Source organism: Bos javanicus, chromosome 6, assembly GCF_032452875.1.
Source record: "Bos javanicus breed banteng chromosome 6, ARS-OSU_banteng_1.0, whole genome shotgun sequence".
Lineage (NCBI taxonomy): Eukaryota > Metazoa > Chordata > Mammalia > Artiodactyla > Bovidae > Bos > Bos javanicus.
In genome coordinates, this window is record NC_083873.1 from 87252622 (window position 1) to 87267165 (window position 14544).

The 14544-nt window shown below is 40.6% G+C and overlaps 1 protein-coding gene across 3 annotated transcripts in view; it reads right to left on the bottom strand.

The window, feature by feature from the left end:
- Window positions 1-1639: 1639 nt before the first annotated feature.
- GC (GC vitamin D binding protein) overlaps window positions 1640-14544 on the bottom strand; it is a 51786-nt gene continuing 38881 nt past the window's right edge. For 2 of the 3 annotated variants that reach the window (XR_009737054.1, XM_061420425.1), the window contains one exon: window positions 14352-14528. The gene's annotated coding sequence lies outside the window, so the exon portion shown is untranslated. Of the gene's footprint in view, window positions 6768-14351; window positions 14529-14544 lie in introns of those variants that run through there. The other variant, XM_061420426.1, reaches the window with a different exon arrangement.

The following is a 14544-nucleotide window of genomic DNA, read 5'->3' on the forward strand; positions in this document are numbered from 1 at the left end:
ACTGAATGACTGAGCACACGCACACACACAGCCTTTACCCAGTCACTTAATTTCTCTGTGTGTCAGTTTTCTCATTTATAAAATTTGCATAATTATTGAACCTATCTCATAGAGGTATCTGTGTGTTTGTGTGTGTGTAATTTTGGGATAGTGCTGATAAAGCGTTGTGAACAATGCCTGGCACATAGTAAACATAATTTTCAGCTATTGAAATAATCCTTCCTAATTGACCCTAGTTAGAGATCTTAAGTAACCTAAGCCCAGGCTTAGCTCAATGGGATCATGAATCAGGTAATATTTCTCTTGAACCAATCCCCATCCTAACCATTTAGAACTAATTCTGCTTCTTGGAGAAGAGTTCTTCAAGGCCTTATAAAGAACAGGGTTTTCTCTGAATGTGTTGGATCTGACCCTGCTCTGCACTGTGTGGGGGCCATGCTACCACAGCAGGACCCAAATCAGTCTAATGCTGGGGGAAACATTATCTTTTTTCTTACTATACTTGTTAGAATTTTGTTGGCATCACAAGAGTAAGTGACAATGCAGGTTACTTTTCAACAGCATACAGACAATGCTAAGTTCTGGCTTAGTCCTTGGCTAACTGATTCCTGGGCAAGAGACCATAGGCATTACTGGTCCCTGGGAAGGAGCTCTTAATGACAGGATGGGCCTCTGCCATGAAGACCTGAGTACTGGAGCCCTGGATGACTTACACTGTAGAATTCCTTAGGAAGCCACGTAATATCCTTCTCTCCCTCAACTGTTGTCACAGACCATGGGAGAGGTCTTGGGAAAAGCCACGGACAGCGTGGACCTGAATAGTATCTAATGTGTGGGAGTGAACTCATCTGAGATTTCAGACTTCATTTCCGTATCTGAGTTAGGATATATTTTCTTTCTCGTTGGGCCTCAAGGGCAGAAATTTAGTTAATAATGTTACTCACATGCAGTTAATACATGTTATCTTCTATGGTTCATGGAAGGCTCATCTCTTGTCCAATTTATCCCCATTCCTCATATCCCACTTCCCTTTGCCTATAAGTAATCATTCCATGTACTTCCTACAGATAATTTCATTGCGCCTGTTCTTATTAAATACAAAATTTTGTTTTGCATGTATGCATTTTTAATTTATGTAGATAGTAATGTGTAAAAAAGTCATTGTGTTTCTTTTAATTTTTGGTCAGCACTGTGACTTTAAGGACCACTCATATCTCCAAATGTATATCTTCTGATGTTTTAAAATCTGTATAATATTCCATGGTATGCATCCCTCATGTTTTACCTGTTTATTATTCTAGGCTAGGGCTGGATATGCAGTTTTTGTTTGACTCTGTTTCCACAAAAGCTTCCTTCTACATGTTCTCCTGTGCACCTATGTGAGATCTATTTCTTTTTATCTATCTATCCATTATCTAGTATGTATCTGTCTATCCACCTACCTATCATCCATCTCCTAGTGTGGAATGTGGAGTCAGACTTTGTACCTGTAATTAAGTGACTAAAGGCTTCTTAGAACATGTACACCAGACTGCGCTCCAGCCAGCAGAACACCGAGGGTTCTTTTATCTACTAACAAAAATCTCCAAAGCTGGCATTATCCAGATTTCCAAGTTCATTGAGTCTCACAGAGGCAAAGTGATATCTCACTAATGTTTTAATTAGCATTTCTCTGATAACACATGAGTGTGATTATCTCTTTATATGCTCACAAGCTTTCCCGGCTTCCTCACTGATAAGCTGAACTTTTATTAATAGCCTTTATATTTTAGACGGGTTTTAGATTTAGAGAAAATTGATCCAATAATACAGAGTGTCCGTATTCCCTCCCCACCTCGATAGTTTCCCCTAACAACATTTTACATTAGTGTGTTACATTTGTTACAATTAACAAACCACAGTTTATTCAGATTTCCTTAGTTTTTACCAAATATACTTTTCCTTGTCCAGGATCCCATTCAGGGCACCACATTACATTCAGTCTTCATGTCTCCTTAGGCTCCTCTTGGCTGTGATAGTTTCTCAGACTTTTCTAGTTTTTGATGACCTTGACAGTTTTGAGGAGTACTGGTCCAAGATATTTTGTAAATGTTCCTTTGTTGGGACTTATGTGATATTTTTCTCATGAATTGTGGATTTTTAGGAGGAAGACACCAGAAGTAGAATTTTGTTTTCATTCCGTCACATCAAGTGTACATACTATCTACATGATTTATCACTGTTGATGTTGACTTTGATCATCTGGCTAAAGAGAATTTTTCAGGCTTCTCGACTGTGAAGTTTATTTTTCCCCCTTCCTTTTCCATATTGTGCTTTTTGGAAGGAAGTCACTAGGCAAAGTCTACACTTAAAGAATGGAGAGTTATGCTCCCTCTCCCTTTAAGGAGGAATATCTTCATAATTTATTTGAAATGCTTTTGCAGGGGAGTTTTATTTCTTCTCTCTCATTTGTTAGTTTATGTAATCATTTATTTATATTAGAATGAACTAGTTTATGGACATTTAGTTTATACTTTGGGTTATAATCCAATACCAGTGTATCTATTTTGTTTCAGATATAACCACTGGAAACTCTTTACATTGGTTCCTGTGTCCCTTTGACTTTACCCCAATCTTTGTGGGTCTTTTCCTTTTTTTGTTGTTGTTTTTTTAGCACTTTCATTCTTCCTGGCATTACAAGAGCCTCTACGTTCATTTTCAATACTTCCTCCCCTAGTCCTAGAACAGCCATTTCTCCAAAAAACTGTTAGATCCCTTTGTTGGTGAATGGTATTAGAAACCAAAATCTGAGTGTTGGGTGTGTTCATTGCTCCTGGACTATTGTTTCCTTTAGGCCTTCTCAGAGCAAACAAACACAGGAGTGTATACCACCCCCTGTACAGACACACATGTATAAATATTTCTGTGTGTTACCATCTGTTGTTGTTTAGTTGCTAAATCATGTCTGACTCTTTGCAACCCCCTAGACTGTAGTCCTACAGGCTCCTCCGTCCATGGGATTTCCCAGGCAAGAATACTGGAGTGGGTTGCCATTTCTTTCTCCAGGGGATCTTCCCAACTCAGGGATCAAACTTGCGTCTCCTGCATTAGCAGGTAGATTCTTTACTGCTGAGCCACCCGTGTGTGAGCTTAGTCGCTCAGTTATGTCCAATTCTTTGTGACCCCATGGACTGTAGCCCACCAGTCTTCTCTGTGGGATTCTCCAGGCCAGAATACTGGAGTGGGTATCCTTTCCCTTCTCCAGCGGATCTTCCCAACCCAGGGATTGAACCCAGGTCTCCTACATTGCAGATGGATTCTTTACAATCTGAGGCACCAGGGAAGTCCCTAAATTAAACGTGTGTCCTACTGGTATCTTCAACTCTAATCCAACACTCATCATTTCAGCTTCCTCCTCATTTGCTTGTAAACTTTCACTCCAACAGTGAGAAACCTCATTCCTACTAACCTCCATCTACTTATTTAATTGTTCACTTTCAGAACACCTGTATTGCAGTATCAGAATTGTTAACTCATTGGTATATCCCCATGGGAAATAACTTTATCAATGCAACTACAGTGCTTATGTGAAATTCCTTATGCCTTTAGTCCTAAAGACTTCATTAATTCTAAAGTTATGTAGGTGAGTATCTTTTCCCCTTATCCTTTAAAGTGGAGTTGTTTCATACATGTGTAATACAGTCAGATTCTCTTGTCACAGTCCTTATTTTTTCTCATGATCCTTGACCTCCTAAGTGATGACTTTAGAATTGTATATGTTAAGGTTCATTATTTGTATTTTACAGTTTTATGAGTTTTGAAAAATTTATTAATATATTATTTATTTACCACCACAGTAAAACACTTTCACCACCCTAAAATTTCCCTGTGCTTCAACTATTCAATTAATGTATTTTTATTCTCTGTGGATTTTGTCATATTTTCTAGATTTTAATGCCTTTTTGGTTACCATTTAATATTGTAATGATTTTTTTTGATGGTAGATCATTTTTAAAGTCTTTATTGAATCTCTTAAAATATTACTTCTGTTTTATATTTTGGTTTTTTGACCATGAGGCATGTGGGATCTTACCTCCCTGACCAGGGACTGGAACCTGCAACTCTTGCCCTGGAAGGCGAAGTCTTAACCACTGGATCACTGGGGAAATCCCCACCTTGTTGGTTTTAGATTTGCAGATATATTATTCATCTGCATATGTCTGTGGAATTTACCCTTTGTTGAACAGAAATCCTTAACACTGATGTAATAAAATACATCAATATTTTGCCTATGATTTGTTTTTTTGAATCTTTATTAGGTAGTTCCTGACCCCATTTTACAAATATATTTCCCTACATTTTTATTGACTCCAGAGAATTATCTTTTACTTTAAAGCCTTTAGACCATTTGCATGCAGTCTATCTTTGCGTGTCTAATTGGTAGGGTTTCAATTCAATTTTCCTACACAATTTAAAAATTCTAAGCCATTTACAAAACAACTTTTTCACATGGATTTCTGGTACCATTACCATCATGTTTTAGGTTTCCATATACATCCTGGATTCCTATTTTATTCTTTTTAACTCTTTGTATGTTATTACACTGTTAATTATTTGTATGGTTTTGTACTATGTCTTTGGAGAAGGCAACGGCAACCCACTCCAGTACTCTTGCCTGGACAATCCCATGGATGGAGGAGCCTCCTGGGCTGCAGTCCGTGGGGTCGCTGAGGGTCGGACACGACTGAGCAACTTCACTTTCATGCATTGGAGAAGGAAATGGCAACCCACTCCAGTGTTCTTGCCTGGAGAATCCCAGGGATGGGGGTCTGGTGGGCTGCCATCTGTGGGGTCGCACAGAGTCGGACATGACTGAAGTGACTTAGCAGCAGCAGCAGCAGCAGCAGTGGTGCCTGGACTTCTCACTGTGGTGGCTTCTCTTGTTGCAGAACATGGGCTCTAGGTGCATGGTCTCCGGTGGTTGCAGCATGTGGGCCCTAGAATGCACAGCTTCAGTAGTTGTGGTGCTCAGGTTTAGCTGCTTCGGGATCTTCCCAGACCAGGGATTGAACCCATATCCCCTGCTTTGGCATGTGGATTCTTTACCACTGGGCCATCAGGGAAGTCCACCATTTTCAAATAAGGATTTGGAATGACTGATAAAAAATTCATTGGGAATTTTAATGGTGATTGCATTTAATTTATAGATAAATTTGAAGAGAATTGATATTTTTATGATAGCAAGTTATTGACTGTGGGAGCATACACTGTCTTTTCATTCATTCAGGCTTTCTTTTATGATATTCTTAGAGTTTTAAACTTTTCTGAGTGCATGAGCTGAGTTTAGAAGCTTTCCTCTGACTTTCTCTGCCCAGGGTTGAAACCATTACAATTCAACCTCCCTCTCCTCTCTGTCCCCAAGTTCAAGATAGCCTTTAGGGGATCCTCCAGCCTTCAGACTCTCCAGGATTCTCATAATTATCATTATGGTTGTTAGTCCCTCAAATCATTTTCATTTTCTTTCACAATTTCCAGGCTTGATTCTGGAGGAGAGAGAGCCAGTAGCTTGCTTTAAGTCACCATCCTGATAAGCCTGGGTGTAACTTGTTGTTGTTAAACCTGTTTGGGTGAGACAGCTGGCAACTGCTCTTAGGTGGTGGGGGATAAAGGGAAGAAATCATTTAATTGACTCATTTTAGTACCTGCAAAATACAGAGTGGACCCAAAACTGCAGGCCAAGGTGTAAGAATCCAAATGGAGGCCCACATAGCATATGTCTACATATTTAAAAGTTTGAAATTAAGCTAACAAGCTGTTAAATAAATAAAATATGTTCTCTCCTCCTAGTTTGGCAAATATGCCTTCATAACAACCTGAACATCCGGGTTTAAGTTTAAAATCCTTAGAGTCCTCTGAGCTCTATGATTGAACTTGGTAGAAGGCAGAAAGCCAGCCTCCAGCCCATGACCTGTCACTGTCTCTTTGCCAGGTCCAATCTGTCCAGGTCTCTGATGATCTCATTTACACACATGTTCAGTCCTCAGCCCACGTGTCTGAACCCTGTCCACATCTTCTGCAAACAACTCCCTCTTGGCCCGCTGACAGTGCGGTCAGCCTGCAGAAGATGCCTGTGTAGGTGCTGGAATTTTGCAAGTCATTCTGCACCCTGTGTCCTAGAGCAAGGTCTGGAAGGAGGAAAAATGGATTCTTGGGTGTGCATGTCCCTTTGGCCCTGTGAATGCCTGGCCCCATGGGGAGGGTCCGGGCTAGACGAAGGACAGATACATTGAAAAGTGTCAAACATATATAAAGTATTATTATCACTGTGATTTGAACACTGGAAACCCTGTGGAGAGTTTGAGTAAAAAGGAGGATTAAGTAACAAGTACAAAAGAAAGTCCAGAGCTGGTTATTGATGACCTTGGAAGACATATTCTGTCTCATTTCTGTTTATCCAGAGCCTGATTGTAGATGTGGCAGCATGACTTATTTTAATTACTATTTTTGATGTGTTATCTTCCTACCTATCACTAAGGTAAACAAACTAACAAGATAAAACCAAACAATTTATGGTGATTTTTCAACTAAAGGCTGATGATTGATATATCATTCTCATTGTCCTTCTGAACTTCAATTGCCAGCTGGAATTTTCAATAAAGATGACTTGGCTGGTGAGATGCAAGAGAAGAAAAGACAGATGGCATGCTTCTTGCATGGGCAAGGGGCATTACAAGGTAACCTGCCCTTGAGCTGACTTAATTGCAGAGAGCAGCATCACCTTCAAGAAACTGAAAAGAAAGAGAAAGTGTTAGTTGCTCAGTCATGTCAACTCTTTGCGACCCCATGGACTGTAAACCGCCAGCTCCTCTGTCCATGGGATTCTCCAGGCAAGAATACTGGAGTGGGTTGCCATTTCTTTCTTCAGGGGATCTTCCTGACCCGGGGATCAAACCCAGGTCTCCTGCATTACAGGCAGATTCTTTACCATCTGAGCCACCAGGGAAGCCTTCAAGAACCTGTGCTGCTGTTCAGATGTGGAGACTCGCCACTGACCAACCCTTACCTCTGCAATTTCCTTTCTTTTGGGGATGTCATTTACTCTCTAGTTTATGGGTATAGATGCCGGTCTTTCCTCTAGAGTGGAAATTCCTCTGACAGTGGGAGAATGTCCTTTGTAAATGCTGGCCAGATGCTCAATAAATGTTTATTTAAAAGGTAATATATTCTGCAAAATGTAGCCTGGGTAGATCTGATTTCCTTGTGGAAATGGGATAAAGAGAAATATAAATACAGGCTTTTCCACTTTTTAACTTGATAATTATGGTTGAGAATACCCTTTGGGATACCTTTTGGAATTGTCAGTGTGTCTAACTACCAATTTCAGTGTCAATAAGATATGTATATAGGTTAAGAGTATAGAGTCTGGAGTCAAACTATGTGGATTCAAATTCTAACACTGTAAACTAGTCGCCGACCTTGAGAGTGGTTATTTAACCACTCTGTGCCTCAGTTTCTCCATCTGTAAAATGCAGATAATAGTGGTTCCTAGCTCATGGAGGTCAATGAAACTAACAGTGGTTTTAAATATCTACAAATTATGTGATACTCATTCATTAAAACCCACTCCAGTGTTCTTGCCTGAAGAATCCCAGGGACGAGGGAGCCTGGTGGGCTGCCGTCTGTGGGGTCACACAGAGTCGGACACGACTGAAGGGCCTTAGCAGCAGCAGCAGCAGCATTCATTTAAAAAAAAAAAAAAAGTGCTATTTCACCTTCCCTGGTAACTGAATGAGTCTTTTCACTGACTGTAGAATAGAATGTGGTAGCAAGGATGCTGCCTGATTCCTGAGGATCGATTACATGTGCCATCATATCTTGGGAAACTCACTATGAGAACTTTCAGCCCCCTGGTGCAAAGTCTGGCTCCCTGGAGGCTGCCAGGTGGTGCTGTGCTCAGCCGCTCAGTTGTGTCCGACTCTTTGCAACCCTATGGACTGTACCCGCCAGGCTCCTTTGTTCATGGGGTTTTCCAGGAAGAATACTGGAGTGGGTTGCCATTTCCTCCTCCAGGGGAACTTCCCCACCCAGGGATCAAGCCCCCATCTCCTGTGTCGCCTGCATTGGCAGGCAGATTCTTTACCATTAGCGCCACCATGTGGAGAATACCTGAATAGACCACCTAGAGAGAGAGGCCCAAGGAGTTCCACTATTCAGACTCCAGCTGTTGGATTCCTTTCAGCCCAGGCTAGTTTATATGAATGAAAAACTTGCAAAATGGCCCCAGCCCCAACCACTGCCTGACTGTCACTGTCTGAGAAACTCTGGGTCCAGTCAAACCTCAGATTTGTAAGCATATATAATGATTGCTATTGTTTTAAGCTGCTTTTTCAGGGTGGCATGTTACTAAGCAATAGAGAAGTGGCACAATTACAAAGCAGTATGTTCCCTGATTTAAGGAATGTGTTAAGTAAATTTTGTTACTGTTAGATCAGTGTTCATGATCATTGTTAGATCACCATTGTTAGCTTGATATTAGTGCATTCATTATCTGTAAGTTGGATGTATTAGGACCTGGATTATCTGCTTCATGTGACTGTGATGAAGATTGGAGGAGATAATGTAGGAAAGTCCTTTGAAAAGCAATACGGTATGTAAAAAGTGAAGTTTTTTTTATTACTATTTTTAACATCTTTTAACCAATCTTGGTGGGAGTTTAATATTGAGAAGACATACTTTATCACTAATGTTATCTAGTAAGAAACAAAATGGATCAATTTTTTCCTAAAATTTAAAAAATTTGAAGGAACAAAATGAAAAATTTAGATGAATTATTTGGTGTGTGTGCACAAAGTGGCCAAATTGACACAGTTAAAATCTCTGAGACTAAAAGTTGAAAGTTCTGCAGTCTTTAACTTGCCTCCAAGCTTTTCATGTTGTTCTATAAAGAGCTGTAGCACAAAGTAAGCTCATTCCAGGTGATTGTTGTTCGGTTGCTAAGTCCCATCTGACTCTCTGTGACCCCATGGACTGCAGCACGCCAGGCCTCTCTGTCCTACACTGTCTCTAGGAGTTTGCTAAAATTCATGTCCATTGAGTCAGTGGACTCAACTATCTATCTCATCCTCGACTGCCCTCTTCTCTTTTTGCCTTCAATCTTTCCCAGCCTCAGAGTCTTTTCCAATGAGTCAGTTCTTTGCATCAGGTGGCCAAAGTATTGGAGCTTCAACTTCAGCATCAGTCCTTCCAATGAATATTCAGGACTGATTTTATGTACTGTTAATATCAATTTTATTAGTATCTGATTTTAGGATAGATTTCAGCACAGTCATCTGAATTTATATCTGTCATCCACACGGTGGCAGTAAAGATTTTGATTTGAAATGGACAAGCCCTCCTGAGGCTTTTCAGGGTGCAATATGCAAGGGATATGAAGATCCATGCTTTTGATATTAAAAGGGGCTTCCCAGGTAGCGCAGTGGTAAAGAATCCACCTGCCAATGCAAGAGATGAAAGAGACACAGTTTCGATCCCTGGATCGGGAAGACTCCCCCGGAGGAGGAAATGACAACCCACTCCAGTATTCTTGCCTGGAAAGTGAGGACACAGAAACATGATTGACTGCTAGAAACTTTCTTACTGGGGTAGAAGCAATAAAGGAATCCGAAACCCCTAACCTATGGATGAGTAAGTAGGTCCTATCCCTAATTGTAAACCAGAACTTGCCAAAAAAGGCTAAAGTCGTGACACTAAGAGCTTTGTGATGATGGGTGTCATGGAAAGAACAATTAGGTATTCTTTTGGCCTAATGAGAAAAAGAGTATTTTAGGTCCTGGAAAAAATGGACAAGATAGAAATCGCCTCTGGGAGAGGTCATCTTTTTTTTTTTTTTTTGGTTGTTTTGGGTCTTCTTTTCCACTCTCAGGCTTTTTCTACTTATGCGGAATGGGTTTCTCATTGTGGTGGCTTCTCTTGTTGCAGAGCACAGGCTCTAGGTGTGAGACCCTTAGCAGTTGCAGCACACGGGCTTAGGTGCTTTACGGTATGTGGAATCTTCCCAGACCAGGGATCAATCCTGTGTCCCCTGCATTGGCGGGCAGATTCCTATCCAGTGTACTACCAGCAAAGTCCTGAAAGGTCATCTTTTGACTTGACTATCTATGACTGGATTTTCTACAATGGGAGACAAAAATTTCATTCCATACTCAACAGAATTTTTGAAATGCAGTGGCAGATTGAGATAAAGCAGCATTGGAAATTTTCCCTTCTCCAGTACAATCATTTAGCCAAGAGAGGCCTAACAGGTTGATCTCTGAGGCTTTCCTTTTTCTAGTTGGGAAGGTGCCATGTTGCTGGAGTAGGACTTGCAAGCTTGGTAGCACCATGGCTTCTATCAAGACTGATTAAATCTGAATCTCTGAGAGGGGGCCCTGGGCACTGTTCTGTTTCATTATTTTTCCCCTTCGAAATGCTTTAGATGATTCTAATGTGTAGCTATGCTTGAGAAGCACTTGGTCTATAGGATGGGTGGGTGTGAGACTTCTGTGGTGGGGTTGTTGTGAAGTCACTCAGGCATGTCCAACTCTTTGCCACTCTATGGACTACAGCATGCCAGGCTTCCCTGTCCTTCACTATCTGGTGGGGAGAGGTACATAAAAGGGAACTCAGAGACCTAAAACTGAAACTCCAATACTTTGCTGAAACTTCAATACTTTGGCCACCTGATGCGAAGAACTGACTCATTGGAAAAGACCCTGATGCTGGGAGGAGAAGGGGACGACAGAGGATGAGATGGTTGGATGGCATCACCGACTCAATGGACATGAGTTTGAGCAAGCTCCGGGAGTTGGTGATGGACAGGGAAGCCTGGCGTGCTGCAGTCCAGGGGTCGCAAAGAGTCAGACACGACTGAGCAACTGAACTGAACTGAGAGGCCTAAAAGAACAACCTGCTAAGCCTTCTTGTTTATTGTTAGCCACCTGTTTGTGCGTGCTCAGTCATGTCCAACTCTTTACAACCCCGTGGACTGTAGCCCACCAGGCTCCTCTGTCCGTGGGATTTCCCAGGTGAGAATACTGGAGTGGGTTGCCATTTCCTCCTCCAGGGGAATCTTCCCGACCCAGGGATTGAACCTGAGTCTCCTGCATTTGCCAGCAAATTCTTTACCACTTGAGCTACTTGGGAAGTCTTTATTGTTAGCTATTTATCACCAAATGGAAATAAACAGTTAAGTTGATTTAATTCTTGCTTCATTCGAGTGTATGACTGTTGAATTAAATGACATAATTGGATCGCTTTTTCCTTGTTGTTTTTATATTCTAATCTCCACATAAAGCACCTTGGGCTTCCCTGATAGCTCAGTTGGTAAAGAATCTGCCTGAATTCAGGAGACCCTCATTTAATTCCTGGCTGGGAAGATCCCTGGAGAAGGGATAGGCTAAACTCACCAGTGTTCTTGGGCTTCCCTTGTGGCTTAGCTGATAAAGAATCTGCCTGCAATGCGGGAGATCTGGGTTTGATCCCTGGGTTAGGAAGGTCTCCTGGAGAAGGGAAAGGCAACCCACTCCAGTATTGTGGCCTGGAGAGTCCCAGGGACTGATAGTCCATGGGGTCAAAAAGAGTAGGACACGACTAAGAGACTCTCACTCACTGATTGCATGAGGCCCACACACATTATCAAGGGTAATCTTTTTTACTTGAAGTCAGCTGGTGGGAGAGTTCATCACATCTACAAAATACCTATAGAAACATCTAGACTAATGTTTGACTAAACAAATAGGCACCATAGCCTAGACAAGTTGACACCTAAAATTTAACCATCACACAAGCCTTCTGTTACTGCTGTTGCTCTTTACAAAGTTTAAAGTCTTTCGAACTGCAGGACTAATGTTCTGTGTTTTCCTGCCTAAGGTATCCCACAGGCAATTCTTAAACCCTTACCTGAGAACCATTACCTCTAATGGTCTGCACAGGATTGCTGTATTAATACATTATTGACTGGGGTGGGGGGTGATTTTTGTAGAAACTAGTGCTTGTGGTGTTAATACATCTCAGGTCAAGAAGGTGTGAATACCTCACCTGGAAATTCTTGAGAAACAAAAGTGCTTTAGTGAAAGTCATTCAGTCGTGTCCGACTCTTTTCGACCCCATGGACTATCAATCAACCGAAGGTCTTAAAAGCAAAGACAGATTTCTCAGGGGAGAATTCCACCTTAAGAGGGCAACACACATGAGTTTCCAGACTGTTGGCTTGCCTCACGGACTTTGGACTTGCCAGCTCCATGACTGTGTGAGTCAGTTTTAATCATAAATCAGTCTATCTCCTATTAGTTTTATTTCCTGGAGAATGCCCGGCTGATAGTTTGTGAACTTCATTCTCAGAAACAAAGCATTGTTTGGTTTGTTTCTCTCATGACGATCAGTGTTTTTGAAGGAAGGTGATTTGGAAGGTATAAAAAGTTGAGGACTACTTATATTATAGACATTAACCAGTAAAATCAGCCATGGTTGATCGTAGGTGGAAATTCAGAAGTGTCCCTAATATTGGGAAGCACTTGGGATATAAGCATAAATTATGGCAATGGCTTCTCAAAGGCCTGTTTTTCTTACCAAATTGAACAAATACAGGCATAATTATACCTATAAAGTCTAAACTTTGAAACTCTTGTACAAAAATGATGGACTATCTGGGTCCGTGATTCTTAATATTGAAAAATGGGGGAAGGTGTTGAGAGTTTGCTAGAAAATATATCCAGGGGAACCATAAAAACACTACTTCAACCAATCATGTAATATTTACTTGACTACTTAGTGGTAAAAATACGCCCATTTCTACCTGGTCAGGCATTAAAATACTTCACCAAAAGGGACCAGTTTGTAAGCAGTTCATGAATAATTTGTAACTGCAACCTCTCAAATAAGAGCAGAGCAGTATTTTTCAAAATTATTTTCAGATTTTTGAATTTTTGAATAAGTCTGGGTCATATTTGAAGGAAAAGAGGTCAGTGGTTGAATGTAGACAGAATAAATTTTATACTGTAAGTTGTGGTTCTTCATGGGACAAATATTGTATTGTAATACCAAACCTAATTGGATCAGGGAGTGTATTCTTCAGGTGGACCCATGAATCTTGCATGGCATGTTGGAAATGGAATTTAAGTTTTATTTTTTTTTTTAATACTAACTCTGCTGCCTTGGGCCCCTCACCCACCTTTGTGGAGTCTCATTTCTCTCATGTTGTTTGTTGTTGTTGAACTCATTTATGGAGTCTCATTCTTCTCATACTTTATATCAGTGCTGTTTTCTTCTTAGAGTTTGTTTTGAAGCTACCAGCTAATTTTAGAAGTGAAAAAAGAACTTTAAAAAGTAAAAAATACTGCTTATGTATGTAGTGGGTAGGTTTTTTTTTTTCAATTTCATGGCATCATCTAAACAACTTCCCTGTTTGAGGTTAATTTCTCCTTTTGGAATCTGTGTGAGGTAGAACACCACAGTCTACTGTAGAAGCCACAGGGGGCAGGCATTTGCTGTCTCAATTCGTAGGCACCTGATCTTCCTCTAGTTAATGCAGTGCAGCCTGCTGGGACTTAGCATCTCGAGAGGGGACCAGGGATGATTTTCGTTACTATGACTCCAGTTATATTTGCTATAAAATATGCTTCATCTGTACCATAAAACTCTACATCTACCATGAGATGAATTCCAATTACTTGAAGCAGTTAACTGTAAATATAGAAGACTTTCCTTGGCTTGTATTGGTTTCCAAGGAGTCTTTATTCTGAAAATATGATCTTTTTTTCAAAGCAAAATCTGTTAGAACACTTTCAGTTTCCCTGGGCAAAGTAAGCATGTAGAAAGAATATCATATAGGGTGTATATGGTAAATGGAATTAAGCAGAAATTATTATTTTTAGAACTTTGACTTAATCAATTGTTCCAAGGAGTTTTCTTTAGTAACAATAAACTTGTTTAGGTCACAAAGTTTTTTTTTTTTTTTTGCAAGGCAGATACTGCCTAACTAAAGCCATACAACTTATGGCTAAAAGCAAGAAAATATCCACAGGAGGTTATATGTTTTTAAATTAAAAACACATTTTTTTTTTTCTTTAAGAAGTGAGCTATTCCAGGCTCTTTATGGTAGAAGGCTATTAACTTTTTCTTAATGGTACATATTAAGACTGAGATGCAATCAAGCCGTGGAGCTCAGTGTGCTGGGAACTGTAAAGTGGATGCTTCTGCTGTGAATCTCTTAGAAGACCACTGTAGATCTAGAAGAAAGCAAGGGCTGGTGGGCTGGAGTTGCCTCCTATCGTGTCTTTGTGGAGGTCAGAGAAACAGTGCTGGAGACTGACACTGTATCATCAGGCAAAGTAGCATTTATGGTTTGCATTATATTTCAATTTATTTTGGTAACAAATCATCACGCTTAACATCAGATGAGGATATTGTAGCTGAAAACAAGCAGGGAGTATCCTAGCTGTCTCCCCAGGAGCTCTGGTGTTGCTGAGTTTAGGCCAGCAGTTGTCATTCCCAGAGTGCTTCCAGCTTGAGGTCTGTGAGAACCATGGA